Source organism: Cryptomeria japonica, chromosome 7 (genome assembly GCF_030272615.1).
Source record: "Cryptomeria japonica chromosome 7, Sugi_1.0, whole genome shotgun sequence".
Taxonomy (NCBI): domain Eukaryota; kingdom Viridiplantae; phylum Streptophyta; class Pinopsida; order Cupressales; family Cupressaceae; genus Cryptomeria; species Cryptomeria japonica.
In genome coordinates this window covers 163,231,530-163,252,111 of record NC_081411.1, presented here as the reverse complement: position 1 = coordinate 163,252,111, position 20,582 = coordinate 163,231,530, and the positions used below count along the sequence as shown (strand labels likewise).

The window sequence follows — 20,582 nt, the reverse complement described above, 5'->3', positions numbered from 1 at the left end:
AAAAGAAATTAAAAATAATAATTAATTTAAAAATAAAAATAAAAACAGTTCACGGTGTGAATATATGAAAATAAAAAAGTATCCGTTCAGCTGTTATAGACTGTAGAATGAGTTGGGGAAGAAGCGGGTCAAAGGCAAAGTCTACGGGTGAGTGGGTATGAGAAATTTATTAAAAACTATTCGTATTTGTTGGAATGCATAGTAATTTAAATTGAAGGAGACTTGTATGTTTATGTACCCCACAACTATAATAAGAATCTACGTCTCTTAAAAAATTGAAGGACGCTGGTCAAGCGGTCAAGTGTATACTTTTCAAATAAAGATCTGAGTGTCTATTCCAGACTTTTCAAAAGCAAGTGGGCCCACCTCACCAATTTCTAGCACGAGGTCTCCCTAACTACAGGCTGGCGGCGGTATTGACTTATTGACTTTTCTTCAGCGAAGTCGTCTTCTCTATGCAGTAAAGCGTTAAGATATAAGCTGAGTTTAAGCATTCAAGTAGATAGAAATATTGTCTCACGGAATTTGGGCGAGCAGGAGGTTTAGAGGAGAAACTTTTTCGATAAAGGCGTGGTATATTAGAGGTATTCACGACTTCCAGGCTCAGTAATATTCAGATCATTTTGGTTTAGCTATTTGTTCTACTTACTCATTACAATATTGTCATCTGTTGCAGCTTGTGCGCACCAAGGCCCCTAAGTCATAAAAGCTTTCCTGGTATGTTCTTTCCTTCAAACTAAATATACAAGTCTGAATCAGCTTGACTGCTATCATCGATATACGAGTGTATTCTGGTCATAATTGTTTATACTTCATTTCCTTAATTGCGTAGTTTTCCGAGCAATTTGTTTCCAGTGAATTCTATCATCAAAGCTATCTCTAAACAACCTTAGAAACGATGATCGAAAGACTGAATTTAAAAGAGTGTAGAAATAGTGTATTAAACTGTTACACACCAACACTGTGGAAACATTGTTCTGAACAGGCAAGGTTATGAAAATTGACTTAACGAATACAAATGAGGAAGTGGTGTTTGGAATTGTTCAAGTTAATAAAATTGACTGCAGGACACTTAATTTTGTTGGATCTCCTTATTGTTATTAACCCTTGAAGAATTAGATTTTTGTGCATATTAAAATCCATGGCTTCATTATAAAAATAGTGAAAGCATTTTCATGTTTAGGAGTGTATTTGTAGACTTGGGTTGTTGCAGATCATAGGCTTGATGGGGTTTTCCATGTGGTTTTTCAATTTGTGATTTTTTGTGAGGGTTTTGGGGATGAAATTTTGCTGGGTTCTTTTAGAGAAAAAATAAACTTCATCATTGCATTTGTAATGCTCAAAAACATATTGAACTAGGGAAAGAATCTAGGAGTTGAGTGTGATTTAATAGCTGTGATAGCATTTGTTGATTTAGAGTCCACAATTGTTGATTTAATGCTCATTATTTTTTACAACATTGCACCCATAGTTGTGACTTTAAAGTTGATATTGTGATGCTGACTAGCCATAATTGAATGAAATACATCCCTAAGCACTAAAAAGAAATGAATCATGTTATCTCACTTTTCTTGGGAGGCTGTTTTGGACATCTTGGCAAACAGCATGTTGATGTGGCATCATATTTCACATTGTGATCCTGAAACCTTCGTTATAAGTAGGGGACTCACCAAGTAAGTTTTTGTAAGAAATTGAGAGTGATTTAAAATTTATACGTAGAATTTTGAGAAGCACAAAATTAAAGTGCTCAATTACTGGATCCTCTCTCCTAGATATAACATGCCTAAATTTGGTAAAACCTTTTTTTTTTTTTCGGCCATTTTCTCAAAACCATAGAAAGTTTTGAGGTCTCCATATCTTTACAAATCTATGCACCTATATCATACTCAAGATTGTAAGTGATGTTGGTACAACCAATGTGCAGACTTAGGACCATAAGTTTGTAGCACAATACTTGCCAATGAGACGTGCCACCTAAGCAAAGCAATTGGAGTGCTATTGTTGTGGGTGAATAACCAATCAAGCACCCATATACTATGAGAGATTTACTAGTGTGGAAGCACAAAGTCACCATTCAATATTTGAGTTACCATAAAGGAGTAGATTTTATCTTGGAGGCATAAGTCTCACGTTAGGAATTAGATTTTTAACTACTCATGGTTGATGGAAAGCTATTTTCAAGAATTATATTATGGTATTAGTGTTTTTTTAATAAAAAAAGCTAGATGGAAGACAAGTTTCCTTCTCATGCTTGTAGATTTCATATATAGTGCATATAGTTCTTGATTTTGGATTTCTTATAGTTTATAAAAAGCTAATAAATTTGGAGATATTTTTATATGATTTTTCATTTAAATTTTTATATTTTAATATAATGATGTATTATTTTAATTTTTTTTTTTTTGTTTGATCGATAAGAGGCCGAAGCCAAGAATTTTATTAATCATTTTTGAAATTTTACATTACTCCACTCATGCGGGCATCGGTAGGAAAGAGTGGAGGCAAGAAAACCTTCGGCCTTGCCCGGGACCATAGTCCAGATAATCTTTACATCAGTATACAATAGTTTCAGATCTAAATAACACATCAACACCCTGGGCTAGGGTGAGCAGGTGGGAGGGTGTTTTTTTTTTTTTTTTTTTTTTCCCTCTCCCTTTCAAGCCCTTGATTACAAATTTCAGTTTATTATTTTAATATTTTTATATATTGTTTTAGGATTAATTTTTTTGGTGTTGTGAACAAATGAGTTGTTTTGATCTTTCTTTCGTTTAAGAGTCTTACATATTAGTTATGACCAGATTTGGATAATTCTTTTGTCTTTAGGGTTTTATGAATATGATCATACTATTTTCATATGTTTAACACTTAAGAGGTGTTTATTGAAGGACATGTTACATGTTTTGATTTACAAGCTATCTATTTATTCCTGTTCATCTTCCTAGATGTTTGTGTTAACATGGCATTATATTTGACTTTTCTTTGGAGCCATGATGATCACTATGTTCATGGTCATGTGTTATTATATTTCATTTTAAGTGACAATAGGGGGGCTCCTTGATCTCTTTCTTTTTTTGAGTGTGGAGAACTTGAGATTTTTGAAGACTAGTGTTCATATTTGTATTGTAGAAAACTTGTTTGTAGGTGTCGAATATATTTATGAGTATTCCTTGGTATGACATGATATTGGTACACATATTCTATGTGATTCTCTTAGTGTATCTTTAGATCTATTGCTCATTTTTTAAATTTTAAATTACTCATGTAGTAGGAGTTCCATGATAGTGGAGTTGTGATTATAAATTATATTGGATATATTTTTATTAAACATAAAATAAATTTTGAAAGGACCCTAAAACCCTTTACAATAAAATGCTACCTAAAAGAAATGAATATCCAACCAACATCTAACCATTAAAAATAAAATAAAAAATGCAATAGACAAGACTACTTAAATCATTAAGGATATTAGTTACTTTAATATCTGTCTTCATCGAGTGATCATGCAAGTTGACCACCTCCTAAATCACTAGTTTTTGACCTCCCACGAGCTTCCTGGAATGGCTATGAGAACAAACACTCAACCCCTGCTTCTCACAAGAAACCTTTTTACCTTTAATCACACCCTTGCCAACATCAACAACACCTTTTAACATCCCTTTAAGTTCCTTGGTAGTCAGAATTTTTACCTTATCTATAAGAACATGGAGCCCTTCAATACTATTTTTAATTATTGTCTAGATAACCTTCATAATTGTTTCCAACTTCTGATGCACCTTTTGAATTGTGTCCTCTAGCATCTTAATTCAACCCTCAAAGTTATTTTTCATAAGGCCATCATATTTAGAAACTTGCTCCAAACTAGCAAGAATCTGTGTATTCTCATCCGTGTTTCTCAAATGGTCCTCACTACCTTCAACATTATCCATCCTATTTTAAATTGCCCACAACTTCACGTTAATATGGTTGATTTTAAAACCATTTTGAGAGTTTAAATTGATTCATCACACCCTCCTTAGTGAGATTGAGAAAATCATAGTCTATATCCCTATTAGTATTGAAATAGGTGAAATCCTCCAAAGGCTCATGTTAATCATTATCAAAATCCTCCAATTTCTCTTTTCTTTTGGACTTTCCATGCTCTTTCCCCTCAGTAGTAGAGAAAATATTCTGACTATTCTCCATATGCATCTTCCCCATCATGTTATATTTTCTTTTCTCCAAAACATGCTTCGTCACCATAGTACTATCCTTACCCTTCCCCTTATTTGTTTCAAAATTTCTCCTTTTCTGAACAAATGAATATATCTTAGTCTCATGATCATATTCTCTAGTATTAGAACCACTCCACCAAAAAATTTGGACCTTAGCATGTTTTTTAGAGATTTTATTTAAACTAGGATTATCCTTAGAGGGAGGGTTTGAATAATTTTTCACAGACTATAACCTTCCTTAAAAACCAACTCTTCCTCCTTAGTTGATTTATCCTCTATGTTAGTACTCATATCCAAATAATGAACATGGTAAGGCCTATAGATCTTTCAAGTTTTCATCCTTTTTAAGGGTTATTCCAATAAGAAAGAGATTTCCATATTCCATGCTTAATTGAATCAAACCATCAAATAGAACTAGAATGCTAGAGCTATTATTATCTAATCCTAAACTCTAGAAAAGACAACAAATAAAAATGAAAGGACACACCTTTTTTTTATAAAAATGAATAAGTAAAATGAAATGGTACCCACATAAATTTATAAACCTGCCATTAAGTGTGAAATACCTCATTATGACTTTAGCAACTTTGGCCCATATAGGTTTAATGGAGCTCCCATCATAGCTATTAAAGAGAGCCTCACTAGTTTTTCTTTTTCCTTAAAAAAATTATTCATGGTAGCTTATGATGTCTTTCCATTTCTAAATGTCTATTTTACTTAAGTTGATAAACCCATAATTTGACCAATGAATTCCTCAAAAATATCCAATTCCAAGACATGAATAGACATAATGTGACTCTTCTAAACCTTAGCAAAAGCCCTACTGGTCTGTGACTCTAAAACATGGAGCTTCTCCAAGTACACAATAACCCAACCAACAACTAAAATCTCCTAAATGTAAATGTCAATATTCATTCCATCGCATGAAATAGGCTCAACTTATCTCCTATTGCCAACCATAATGGAAGGAAGAGTAGAATAGAGCACAATCAAAGTAAAATAGAGAATACCCCACCACATAAGAAAGGGGCCTAGAATAATATCCAAAATCTGTGTGAGGCTTAACTTGATATGGCAGGAATTTATTATAGCATTTAATGGGATCACCATATTAACATTTATGACTTTCATGGTTAATCATGGCCTTGATCTTGAAGAGTAGGGAATCACTAAGGCCCGACCTTTGCATTGAGGAATTAGCAACTGAACTTTACCTATTATTATGTGTATAAATTTGTTTTGAGGTATGATTAATTGATTGTGTTAGAAACTAATTAAGGTTTTTATTTTATTTGTTGGTGTTGCCAATAAATAATGGTTCCTCAAGAAGGTAATGTTGTTTCTGATGAATGACGTGCACTGGAAAATAGACTCCCACAATCTACTCATAAAGGGTCACTATCAAAGCTTTGGATAGCTAGGGAGGAGTGTGCAAATGAGCCCAATTTTGCCCCTCTTTCCTTAATAGACCCTGCCCAACCCTACCCCTACTTCACCGCGCTCACCACCATGGACCCTCGAAACTTCTGAGCCTCATTGTTTCTCGATTTTAACCATATTTCTCTTGGGTCTTTTGCCATTTAATCCAATTCTTCTTATCTATCATCCCCACACTTCTTTCTATTTTTAGAGGGATCACCCGATTTTTCAAAAAGATTGGCCCATCTCTCGAGGGGGAAGCCAACCCACAAACTAACATCTTTGGGGCATTTTTCTCATGCCTATCAGTTTTTCTTTGAAATGACATGATAAATGACATTGTCTCAAATAGGAGCAAATGTAGACAAATAAATTTGTCAATGAATTAAATGAATAATTAGTATTTATTTAATACACCAATACACCTCTAATTAATTAAATGTGTATTTAATTAATTCACCATTGGCCTCGTCTTCTATCCTAGTTAAATAGATTTAATAAATTTATTAATTACTAACTATAGTCCCATCTATTAAAAAAAGTAATATATTTATTTAATTCCCCTTTCTTCTTGTTTAAAAAAATTAAATATTTATTTAAAAACCCTAATCAAACCCCAATTTAAATAAATCATTATTTATTTAAAAATGGCATCCGCTTACATTCTCCTACAAATGCAAGTTGCACTCCTTTTTTTATTAAATAAAACATTTAATTAAAAGGCCTATTTATCCTCACCCACTTGCGGAACCCACTTGCTCACTAATACCCTTCTAGATTCTTCTAAGCCCTTCTAAATTAACCTAATCCCTCTTCTAATCATTTGAACAATCCTAAAGAAAAATTAACCCCCAACCCATCATCTCAACCATTTAAGACTTTTACAGAGTCATAAATGCTTCCCTTCTCCAACACACTAACCCACATGGGTCTTGACCCTTTCATTAAGGCTTAACCATGGGTAAACTTTGCACAAGAGTTTACCCATTGGATAATAACCTTATCCTTGGATAGTATCTTTATCCAATAACTCAACCCACATGAGGTTACCCTTGTGTCTTCTTAGGCTTTAAATTCTCCTTACCTCTCCTCTCAAGCTATCTCATGCCGACACTTGTCATCATGGGATTGGGTTGAAAACCATCACATGGATCATGAATCATGCATCAAATATTATTTTAAAAAGATAAAACATATTGTATGGGACTAGAAGAAACATACAAAAACTAATTCATCTAAATTTTATAGCATATATGAAATGATTCCTCTATAAACATGACACATAGATATGAACAAAGAAAATATCTATATATATTCATATTATAATTAGAGAAGACTTGTGTAATTGTATATACCAAAATCATAATACATATCTCCATATCTATTACATTTCGACGTTGAAGTTGGGTTTTTTTTGTCTCTGGGTTGAAGTCTGATGTTTTTCCCCCAATGTTTTTTCTTGGCAGGTTTTTGTATCATAGTGATTTTGTAAACAACTACTCTATTGAGGCGGCTTTCGATGGGTTGTTTGCAAGTTTTTCTTTTTGTCTAAAATTTAAGGATTCCTTCCAAAACCCTATGAGTTTATTTGCATGAGTCTATTCAATGTTGCCTATTGTTATGATGGAATGGCTAGGAGTTCCTGTTAGTTTTGGGTCAAACGGTGCCTCTGGACTCTTATCCAAGTTTATAGGTGGCCCTCTTGAAACAAGGTTGTAGAATGCATTCCAAAATCTATTGTTTGTTTTTTGTTTCCTTGGTTGGCTTGTTGGAAGCGCAAGGGTTTTTGGTTGGAATATGGTCCAGAGTGATCTTTGAACCCCTTCATTTTGAAAGTGTAAGCATTTGAGGACACGAGATCCTTGTTTTTGCCAATTGATTGCTTTAGTCAAAATCCTCTCTTTCTACACAGGGTTTTCCTTTGTTTAGGTGGTGGTGGGCTCATTGCTTGTGATTTCTACCCTATTATGTTTCGAGTTCAGTCCCTCTCCTGGTTTAATCAATTTCAAAACATAATTTAAGAAAAGATACAAACGCAACATCACATACAAAGAATATACATGTTGTAAATTAAGTATATAGTATAGAACAAGGATATTCTAGCATCAAATCAATAGCATACAAGGCTACAAGGAAAAATCCATGATAATAAATAAATGATCTCACATGGCATCACACTTGAAGAATAAATTTCAAGGATGCACTAGGAACTAATGAAAGTGATTCTCATAGTACTCTCTATATGTCTTATAACCTAGATGAAAATATTATTGATAATTGTAATAACAAAAAATTATCTTCGATTCACATGATCCAAAAATATGTAAAAAATTTATAAACATCACAAACTTAACATTGAGCTAGATAATCATAATCAAATCCCAATAATAATTATATTTAAAATATTCAGAATGAAATACTAAAAATAAAATTTGCAATTCACATATGTGAATCTAAAATACACGAGTCATGCGACTTTTTTTCCATCCACATGGAGTTACATTAATACGTGTGATCTAATATTAGAATATGAAAATTCTCCAAGCATAATATTGCAACATGTATGCTCCTATAATATGTAGTCAAACAAAGTATGCTAGTATAAAATCTCAGTAATAACATACATAAATGACTAAAAAGGTCAAATAAAATAATAAAACATATCAATTTATAGCATAAGTAGTTAAGGTGCAAAATGAAAATAACTTGATGGCTATACACAACATCGAAAAAAGTTAAATTAATAAAAGATCATATTATAGACTAACAAATATTAAAATATAAATGATTTTGCATGTCTATAATTCAATATATATTAAATTTACTTATGTTTATGTATTCTATTAAATTAACCTAAAATAAGCCTTATAAATTATTTATATCCCATTTTAATATTATAATCACAATAATAGAATTATTAAAATACAACACAAATGATAAACCAAAATAAAGAGAAAATAATGTTATAATATTTTAAATGAATCAAAGCTAGAAAAGTATATTAGAACGTAATAATAATCTATTAAGTTGTAATACACACTATGGTGCTATAAACCAAGGAGGTTACGATGTTAAGTTGTTCAAGAATGGTTTTTAGGAGGTGGAGACAAAAAGCATAACAATGGGGTTGATTTAAAGATGGTAAGTATAGGAGAGACATCAAGAAAACCATTTTGTAGGAGGAAAAAGAGATCAAAGAAGGCTTATCTAGGAATTTGAATGGGATGTAAAGAAATTAGAGATCAAACTAATTTCTAGTCCTTTTTTTCTTTTCAATCACTCTTCTATCAGTAAAAGGTATTAAAAGCTTTGGTATGAAAAGGGGTTTTTAATGATCACCTAATATTTTTCTTTTAGAACCATGTTAATGCCAAGAAAACCATTAAATTAAAAGGGTTTTTAGGATACCTATTAATATTTAGTCTTGGTAACGGTTTGTGGCCCTAAGCAACAATTAATTGGTGTAACAATTTTAGTGTATATATTAGATGGATCCTGGTATGCATCAATAAAAATACTTTTTATAATTGGTTATAATAATTGACAAAATAGTATTATTGGTATGGTTTAAGAAGGTAGTAAAATGATTTTAAAAAGTATTTACGAAGTTCTTTAAAATTTATTTATAAATCAATTTTATAATGGTGTAATGAAATAATTAAGGTTTTTTGAATCAAATATATTTATAATTTTTAATAATGATTTAAATTTAAATTTTGATTCATCTTAATGAAATAAAGGGATAAGTCAATGTTTGGGTATAGTGAAGCCTATTAGATCTTATTTAATAGATATTCACATTACTAGAATCAATTGTATTTAAGAATTATGTTTAGTATTATAGATCTTAATTTTTATCTACCTTAATGGAATAGAGAAATAAAACATTAAATATAGTTAAATCTACTAGATTTCATTAATTCAAATTCATGATTCTATGAGACTGTGAATGGAGAACAAGAAAGAGGTTAACAAGTAGATATAAAAGAGAACGCTAAGGAAATACTTACATAAAATATAAAAAGATAATGGAATTTTAAATCACTTACGAATGAGAATGTAAAGAAAAGAGAAAAGTGTGAAGAAATAAAATTTTATCTCTCTCTTCTTATTATGTTAACCAAGGTCTACCAAAAGCATCAAATGCACATACATAATTTCAGATGATTATCTAACTTTACTTAAATGAAGTGTTTGTCTTGTTGTTTATTGACTTGAAGTAATATTGTGGATGATCAAAAATCACATATAGATATCTAATGAAGAAATTTAGAAGACCTTGCATAGATAAATATGGTATTACAAACTAGGCCATAGTGTACAATGTGGTCCTAGACTAGTGTATGTCATGTGCATCAATCAAGCGGTGTGACCTAGTCCTACAATGACATGAAATTTAGTGATTTGTGTAGATTATAACATCTAAACTTGTTCATGAATACATATTTCTTAAAAGAATAGTGCAATTTTCTTAAGATATAGGAAAGTACCTTGGCTTTTCTTGATAGCAATGAAACCACAAGAGATGAAAAAATATAGAAAATATGTAAGACATGCAATTTAAAATTTAAAATTTAAAATTGGCGATTTTGATGAATTCATGGACCAAACAAATACAACAATAATGTATTTAAATGAGATTTATCATATCTTCTACCTTGCGATTCTTATTTCGTTAATTTTGATTGATTATAGTGACATAAAAAGTAATTGAGTATAGGTTCATAGTCACATAATTAGGTGTAAGCTAATAAGATAACAATTAGGTTTTAAAATATTGAGTTTTATGATATTAGTTAGTGGGAAACTTGTTAGATGGTTACTATTACTACATGAATTTAACATCACCCTTGTTGACAAGCAAGTAAATATAGTAGTTGATCTTATATCTAGACAACATATTCAAACAAAGGAACTAATTGTGGGTGATTTTATTTTATGAAAAATTATTTTCCTTATTATTGCATACACCTTAACATGTAGACATAGAAAATTGCTTGGTTTCATGCAAGACACCACCACGTTTGTCAACAAGGAAAACGTCCCATTTGGTTAAGCACAACATTCCATGTTCATGGGTAGTTGGTTATTTATTCTACAAATGGTCTAATAGTGTTATGTGTAGATGTATAAGGGAAGATGAAGTATATGGAATTCTAAAGGCCTATCATGATGATCCTTGTCGAGAGCTTTTTGTATCCAAGTGAACAACATTCAAGATCCTGAACACATGATACTATTGGCCAACACTACATAAGGATGCAACTCAGTATACAAGAAGATGTGATCACTACTGAAGAATGGGGAGGCCTAAAAGAAGTTATGAAATGCCCCTAAAATGATAGTTTATGATTGCACCCTTTGATAAATGGGGCCTTGACGTTATTGGCCCAATAGACTCAGCCTCAAACACTAGGGCATATATACTAGTATGTATAGATTATCTAACTAAGTAGGTAGAGGTTAAAACTTTGAAGGCTACTAGAAACACTAAATTAGCCACATTTCTATATGAGGAGATCTTCACAAGATATGGTGTGGCTAGACAAATAGTTACAAACTATGAACTATATTTTACCTAAAAATTGATTGCACAATTGGTCAAGAAAGATGAAATTATAAATAAAAAGTCAAAACCATACCACCCACAATAAAATGGGTTGGTTGAGGTTACAAATAGGGAATTCGAAGAAATCTTGACAAAGATGGTTTAATTACACAAAAAGGATTGGGGAACAATATTACTAGGAGTTTAAGCATACAAGAGAACATGGAAAAATAAAATATTGAGAATAATAAAATAGTTAGGAATTGATATTAGTGAATCTCAAATAGATTGATTACACCAAATCAATGATTTAGACAAATTAAAGTTAGATGCAGCTAACACACAAAAAATCATACAAAAATAGAGGACTAAATGACATGACTAGTTCATTAAAACTAAGTAATTTCATGATTGTGACTAGTTATTTCTATATGATTCTAGATATAAGGACTATAAGATAAAACTACAAAAAAGGTGGCTAGGCCCTTATGAAATATAATAAAGTTTTTTAAATGGAGCTATATAAATTACAACTATTGATCTAGTTCAATTTTTATTGATGAGTAATGGGCACCCTCCGAACCTCTATAAGAAGCCATATAATAAGACCAATTTCTCATAGAACCTACAAAAAATGTTCACTTCACCATGTATATCACATGCACGCTTAGTGCCTGCCATATCTAAAGAAATCACTCCATCCTCTTAGTGTTAGCAGCAATCAAGGAGGAAGACTGATGGGGGTATTGGGGGTTGAATCAGTCCTCACCGAATCTAGAAAATCAAACCTCAAAATAAGAACTGATAAACTGCAGCAATACTCAAATAACCAAATTAACAACACAACACACAACACCAAGATTTTTGATGTGGAAAACCCGGTTAAGGGAGAAACCATGATTGGAACCTACCCAGAGTAAGATGATACTCTGTAGTAGTATGTGAAAATATTACAATGGGGAATGCACATGCATTCAGGCACATTGCCTATAGCTCACTACTCAAAAGACATTTGCCTAGAAGGCTACAACCCTTAGGGAACTCTCACTGACTTACAATATGATTCAGACTACAATTCTAAAGGAATGAACTACAATGATAACATCTACAAATGCCTAATGATAGTTGCAGTTAAGCACAATTGTATGCTCTACAACACCAAACTCACCTCAACACCTCATTGAATGATATATCCTTGTTTGCACATTCATCTCTCTCTAATAATGTAGACACAATACTGACACACAAATTGCATAAGCATCTCACCTATATATACAAATCATCAACCTTGATAACAAGGTCAGCTAAACCATCAACCTTCAACTTGCAATTATAAAAATTACAATCCACAATACAAAGATCAATCACAAGACCAATATTATGATTTACATTACATAGCATGGACCTAATTCAAATTCTCAAATGATCACATCCACTAGAAATCCTGCTAAGACCAATCGCAACATGCTTCACCACCAGAAATATCGCATTACACGAAAATCGTCACCAATTCATAAAAATCACCAAACCTTGCACAAAGATAAATTTGAATTGCCAAAACAAATAGGACATGAATAGGAAACACTAGGAAACATGTTAGAATCATTTGGAACATCTGCACCAACATTTTAAATCTTCATCGATCAACATCTAGAAGCTCAAGAACACAACCAATCAACAATTATCACGAGAAAAGATAACTTGCGGAGCACCTAATCATGAACCATCTGAAATGAAGATTCATAAGATCACCTAAGACAATATGCCAAAGTCTCAGCACAAGATCTAATCATACCGGAGGAAATACCAGATTCTGCAAAACAATGATCAGCAAAAGCAAACTTTAAAACCGGATCAAAACATCTTCCCAAACTCACCAGAATAGATCACAAGAATATGTTGACATCAATGACAACAACATATCCTAGCAGCAATAATGATCAACTAAATCAAATGATCTCCCCAATAATCCAACACTTAGTCATCCATCTTAACATCTATAAATAAGCCTATTGCCTCATTTACTAATATTTAATAGATATGAATACCTCATAAAGAACACATAAGAATACTCTACACTTTATTTATCATCATCCATCTAGAAAATTCCATTGAAGACACCCATAGAAGTGTTAGTAGATGTGATTTCTAAAAATAGCCTCGAGGTTATTTTCAATAAGGACCTAACATATTTTTTATAAGGTAAAATAGGTTTTGAAGTGGACCTTAAATCCCTTACAATGACCAACATATTTTGAATAAAGATAACCAAACAAGTAGAAAACCACCAACAACAACAAACAAAAATAGGGCACGTGATTGAATTAACCTACTAAAGATCTTTCAAAATCTTCGCAACCTCCATATCCTTCTATATGATCTGGTCATGCATGTTTATGACCTCTTTAATCACTTGGTCCAAGTTATCAATAGTCCTAGAATAGCTACGAGTCCTAGAGGGGGGGCTCTGTGCCTTGGACGAATCCTAATTCCCATAACCACTAGTAAGACTAGCAACCTCCACCTCCACACCATCAACATAATTTTTTTTATCCTTTTTCTTTTCTTTTCCATTCCTAGGGATTTGGTAGTTTGATTTAACATGCAGAGACCAACATTATTCCTCTTAATAGCCCGATTGCTAACATTAACCATAGTATTGAGCTTATTGTTTAAATTTGCAACCAAACCTTCCAAAGAGCTGATTATTTTCTCCTAATTCAACTTCATGTGCTTTACATCATTGGAAAAAAGTTCAATTAGATCTAACATTTTCTTAGACTCGTTATTATCCATACACCTCTTACCTAGTCCACTATAAGGGCCTTAATCCTCCTCGTCATGGAATATAAAAATATTGTGTCCATTCCCCTTAAGTCCCCCATCGGGAAGCATATATTAGAGTATGGCCAAAATGTCACAGTACATTACTCAGATATGTTTATTGACTCTAAATATGATTTATCATATAAAGAGGCTTGATATCATAGTGGTAATATAAAGTAACCCTTGCCTAAGAAGAAAGCCAAGAAAGATCCCACTCTTTCCTAGTCTAAGGGCTTTGCAATTGAGGAGGATGAGGTTGAGCTTGTGTCTCCCATTAGGCATAGCTTATCTAAATATTTTCTAGGGACTTCTCAAAAGGTGAAAAGGTCTGGGACAAGCTCATTGTTGATATTAGGGAGTGCTCAATCCCCTAGAAAGGTAAGAATGACTCGTGTTGATAAAACCAAAAGGTTGAGTGTAGACGTGGGTAGAAGTGTGAACATGGATGATGATATTTCCTTGTTTGATAAGAAGTTTTTGGAAGGGATGATGGAAAAAAATTATTTTGAGCCTTAGGAAAATGGCATGTAGATTGGTCTTGATCCTCATGACAGTGCTAAAGAGGAGATCCCCCCGAATTCCTTTGAGGATGTGGAGATGTTGCTTTTGAGATGGTCTTTCCAACCTAGCGAATTGGGTGGTCTCTCATATTATGGATATCAGATTTAACCTTTACTCCCTCTCTAACAAGGTCAAGAATCTTTCTTCAATGGGACCTAACATGTTACAACACAAATTAATTACCTTTACTCACTCTAGCCACTTATAGACAACTACCATCACCTTCTTGCAACATGCAACTACTACACTTTCAAAGAAAATCATACTAAGTGTAGATTACATTTGCACATTTCATCATCTTTCGACCATGGTTGTTTTCTTTAGGATACCTATCTTCACTCTATTTAATTCCAACTTTAAGGAATTCACTTCTATTGCATCCATTACTTCTCATCATTTTCCATTTTTAAATTGATCACTCTATAATTACGTTCAAATGTACCTCATTTCAAATTTGATAACTTGATACTTATCCATCATTTCCTTACAAGTATTTTCCATGTTGAATTCATTTATTATCACCTCCTCTAATTATTTTTCTTAAATTTCACTCATTTATGAAATTTATTATTTGATTATATCATCCAAAAAATTATGCAATTTCTTTCTTGCATACTTCCTACCTTATTTTTCATTTCAAGAAAAATGTAACCTTTAGTTGGAGGGAGATTTCACATTGATTATCATATGTGAAACCCATTTGAAAATCCCATTTGCATAATTATTCAATAGAAAAAAAATAATAAACATAATTTAAAGAAGAAACTATACATGACACCAAGAATTGTGAAATCAATTGTAGTAAGTTAGAAGGAGAACTAGTAAGGAGCATTTGTGAAAATTTTAAAATAACAATTGAAATTAAATTCAGAATAGAACTACAAGAAAGAAGCTCCTAAACATAGGATTTGTAGAGACGTGATCATTGTTAGAGAGTCATAAAACCTTAAATTATTGTTTATAAATCAAGATTGTTGACCATTTTTTGATTGCGCAAACTAGGTAGAGTATTTTCTAAAGTTGAAAAGGTATAATGAGGTAATGAAACATCAATTTGCATAAAAATTATAGAGTAATGAATCTTTGATTATGGTATTGAGGATTGATTCGTTGGAAGCTACAATTAGATAGGTTTTTGGGTTGCCTTCAATAAGGGAAGAGCCTCCATTCTCAGCAAATGTAGTGGAAATCATGGCTGAATTTGTATGACCTAGTGAAGAGTTTGAATCCTCAACACAAGGTACTAAATGCCTCTCTTTATCCTATTTATGCATGGGCATCATTATGTATGTTATTAGGTATCTAACATGTGATTGTAGATAATCCTTGCTTTACATATTGTATTCTAATTGTTTGAGTCATTTACACCATAAAAGACTTGTGACTATTTCAATTTTTTCATATAATATTCTAAAGATGAAGTCTATAAATATATAAATAAAGGGAATCATTTAGCTCTATCACACCATTGTTTTATAGTATTTTTTATAAAAAGAAGGTTGAATTCTGAATTTTCAATTTTTTCCTAAGAAGAATTTTGTGCACGGAATAACATTAATGGTAGGCCCTTGAGGCCTAAGACAAATAAAGAAGATAGGACACATGAAGAAATTGATAAATGCCAAGTTAATGAAACACTTTAAGAAAATGGGTCACCTAAGGTTAATGAGACACCAAAAAAGGTAGAGATAGAGAAAAATGTGTCTCTTTCTCCACCAATTATCTCACCTATGCACATCCCTTATGAGAAGATAGAGACATGATTGAAATAGAATAAACCTATAGCCTTTGGAGAAAAATATACAATGACTATGGACCGATTTGTGCAGGGCTAATTTGGGCCCCCATTTTGTTTCATTGGGTTTCATATATGCATTTTTTTTCCACGGAGCATATTTTGGACCTGCAAAGTCAGAATTCCATTTTGTTTCATTGGGTTTCATATAGGCAATTTTTTCTATGGAGCATGTTTTGGACATATTCAAAGTCAAAATTTTGTTATCCATATATTTTTGGAAAGCTAGTTCTACCAGCTTTGTACTCATGCAAGTCAATCTACCCGAATTTGTCATTTATTAGCATTTTTTGTAGCTTGAATTCAACCCTTCTATTTGCACTCCTAAGCTCAAATTTTAACCATGATGTTTGATTTCCATGATTATTATGGCATTAAAAAGGTATTGAGGAGCTCTATTGTTCAGTCCATTCTCTTTTTCTAGATCCAGTCCCAACTACTATCTATTGAGTTTTTGCATTCTTTTGAGAATTTGCTTGATATCTTTGGCATTCTAATACTTGGAGGGGTATAATTTGTTGGGGGATTCATTTTTTAATCACTTAACATATTTTGAGGTTTATATGATGGTTGTTTCCTTGAGTTTTTGAAGAATTTATGATAGTTTGCAATAGGTTCATTGTTTCATCTTTCTTTGATCATCTTGAAGAGGGAGAACTATAGACAGTGGACTAAAGACATTAGCACTCATCTTAGACAACATTATTTGTTTTCATATTTATATAATCTTGTTCCCTTTGAACCGAGCATGCCTCATCAAAAATTGCTTGAAAATGCAATAGGGATCATGTCTTAAGAGCCATTCTTTTGCATCTAGATGATGGCATTGTGGAGTCTATTGTTTATTTTAAATGTCCTCATGCTCTTTGGATGCACATTTGGGAGTTACATGGAGATATTGATATTTAGCCATTTCTAGATAATCCTATTTCAAATTGTAATGTGCCTCTTCATTTTTTAGAGAAGTTGCTCCATGATTGCACTGATACTTTGGATTCTTTTGCCACTTCAATTGATGTTTCTCCAAAGAATTCTGATTCCTTCTTAAGAGATATTTGATCTACCTTCACTTTCATTGACTTCTTATCTATATTCATTAGTTTAGACTTCCATCATTCCTGATCATGAGGATCATCTTTATCTTTTTTACTTGGCTGGAGTACACATTTCAATATTTTCACCTTTGGAGATTGTTCTACATTATTTTTCACATAGTTATAGTTTGTCTTCTTCTTCTTTGATTGGGAAGTCCCTAATTGGATTATTGCATCATTATATCATTTGGACAAGGAGACATATGAGTAGTTTTTATAGCCATTATCATCATTCTTCTTCTTTCCACATTTTATAACATATCTTGAATAGGAAGAATACATGCATTTATACATGGTTATACTTCTTCTTAAAGGGAAACAAGTTGTTTGTAAGCATTGGATCTTGTTTTGTCTTCAAACACTTAGCATTCTTATAGGAAATTATTCATTCTGGGGGGCTACATAGTCTCTCTCTTTCCATCCTATGGGGACACTAGAAATTGGATTCTTGTGATAGATGTAGTTCGTGGGGGGTACCAATGTTGAGACCTCCATACATCACTTTGTCTTTCACTTGTACTTTATTTACATTATCTCTTTTTTGGAGAGGGTTTTTTTCTCACACTGTTTTTCTCTTTTTCTCTATTTGAGAGTGGTTAGTTGCATGATTAATTATGAATGGTTACCTAGCATGTCCTAGTTGCTAGGACCCATATTGGATTATCATATATTAGTCCTGCATCATTTGTATAATAATTTTTCTCCCTATGTTGCACTTTAGGGGGTGTTAGTGTGAATATAGTTATATCTTAGATAGTTCATAGTTAGAACCTATTCACATGTAAAGTTTAGTTAGGATCCATCTTGCATTTCAGTTAGTTGTCATAAAGTTACTTTATGTAACTTATCATTTAATAATATTCAGAGGATCATGATAGTTATCATAGGTGGCATTCCAGAAGACATGATTCACGTCTCATATTTAATATTGTATTTAGGCATTAATCATTATGTATCATGCATTTTATGGTAATATCAAGGATAGTTGTAATCTTACCTCATCACCTTTCCTGTATAAGCAAGGCTCATTCATGCCTTTTATCATATCAATTCATATCTTTTTTTATCTCATTATTAATACAAGCTCAAGTTCGAAAAATTTCTTGTGGAAGGAATGTTTCATAGTTGATCCTTTGAAGTATGCATAGCTTCATTATGGGTTCTTGATCATTCTAACTGAAACTATTAGTAAAAACAAAGAGGTAGAAGAAGCACATCAACATAGAAATTTTTTAGGGTTTCCTTGAACATACTAAGGAAATGATTTAATCTTTGTCTTAGTTGATACATTTTAAAAGTGGTTCATTTTATATAATTTCAAAAGACAATTTTTGTCACTCATATAAAAAATTGTTTTTTCAAGGAGTTACTTCAGCTACATGGCTTACCTAAGAGTTTAGTCTCAAATAGGAACACTAAGTTTGTGGACCATTTTTGGCAAACATTATGGAAGAATTTGGGAACATACTTGAGTTTTGGTTCAGTGTATCATCCCCAAATTGATGGTAAAATTGAGGTTATAAATATGAGTTTGGAAAATTTATTTAGATGTTTGGTAGGTAATAGATCAAACCAATACAACCTAACATTCACTCACATAGAATTTTCTTATATTAGAAAAATTCCTTACCATATTTTTTATGAACTTAGCTCTAGAGGTGTTGTTAAGTGATAGTATATATGTGATAATTATAAGTATTGTAGAAAAATATTTAATTGAACAGGGAGGTGAAAATGACTTTGGGTAAAAATGCTAGCAAATACAATAAAAGTATCAATATGCATTAACTAAAACAATAATTTAAAGTAGGGATATAGTAATGACATATTTGACAAAGGATTGGTTCCTAGAGGGAACAAATCATAAAAAACATACTTATAAGACATGATACACATTTATAAGATGAACTACGATAGATTCATCAATTGCTTAAAAATAAATATTCAAAGAAATTGATAGAGTGATTGGTTTTTGAGTGGTTAAAAGAACATGGGAAAAAATAAATGGAGTACATGGTCTCTTTAAAGGATATACGGATACAAATTAATCCTCTTCAATGAAATACTTAAAATTAGCGAAGTATGAGATTTAGATTCTAGATTTGCCTAAATATTCACAAGTTACAAATTCATTGAATATTTCATTTACATTTACCAAGCATGTCTTATATAGGAGGATCTTGGTCCATGAGAGATCTTGCATCACCAAAAATATTTCTATTTCAATTCATGTTTTCTTATATTGTTTATTACTAAACTTTGATAAGTTATTGTATGAGGAAATTTTAATGGAATTTTGGCAAGTTAAGGGTTCATCTTGTTAAGTATATTAACTGAAAGTTGTTCAAATTTGGTGATATTTAAAGAAAAATTGGTCAATCTATGATTTATTAGAGGTTTGACCTCACACTTGTAACTAAAATAGAGGTTGATTGTATCTCTAGGATAGGTCAAAGTATCAACTAGTTTTAACCCCTAGTGCAATCATCAATTAGCTCATCACTTTGATTTTTGGAAAAGTGAAGAGATCACTTGGTGAATGAGTGAAAATGGCATTCATATTTTGATTTTTGAGGAAAATGATGAATATTTAGAAATATTACGATAAGTCAAATGTTAGAGTGCTTATGAAAACCTCTAGAACCCTTGATAGATCATAATTTTTCCTAAAAGATTTTACAAAAGACATGATGATAAGGCAAGTAATGTTTCAAGGGACAAGTTTAACAACTTAGCACATTTCAAAGAGTTCCCATTTATCTCTCAAGGTTTAATTTCTACTTGATCAAAGGATTAAGCAATTTTCTAGGAACCTTGGGAACCCATGATGGTTCTTAATTATAGCTTAAGAATTCACAATACTAGAATAAAGGTCTAGTGATGGATAAAATTCCGAGGCCCAAGATCCCAATATGGAGAATTAAACCTAGTATCCCAATAAGGGAGGATGATGGACATGACCCTAAGGCTCAAGATCTTGATAAGAGAGAATGATTGATAGAACCCACATAGTGGTTAATAAGCTTATAGAAGAGGAAATAAGAGTTATCATTGATAAAAGGAACTCCCAAGATGGATAATAAGCTTTTGAAAGATACCTAGCAACAAAAGTGAGTTGGAAACCACAA

At 32.0% G+C, this 20,582-nt stretch overlaps 1 protein-coding gene across 1 annotated transcript in view; it reads left to right on the top strand.

Moving 5' to 3' along the window:
• The first annotated feature begins 393 nt into the window (after window positions 1-393).
• LOC131857071 (putative UPF0481 protein At3g02645) overlaps window positions 394-20,582 on the top strand; it is a 28,686-nt gene continuing 8,497 nt past the window's right edge. Inside the window, exons 1-2 of the mRNA XM_059209107.1 lie at window positions 394-584; window positions 677-717. The gene's annotated coding sequence lies outside the window, so the exon portion shown is untranslated. The remainder of the gene's footprint in view (window positions 585-676; window positions 718-20,582) is intronic.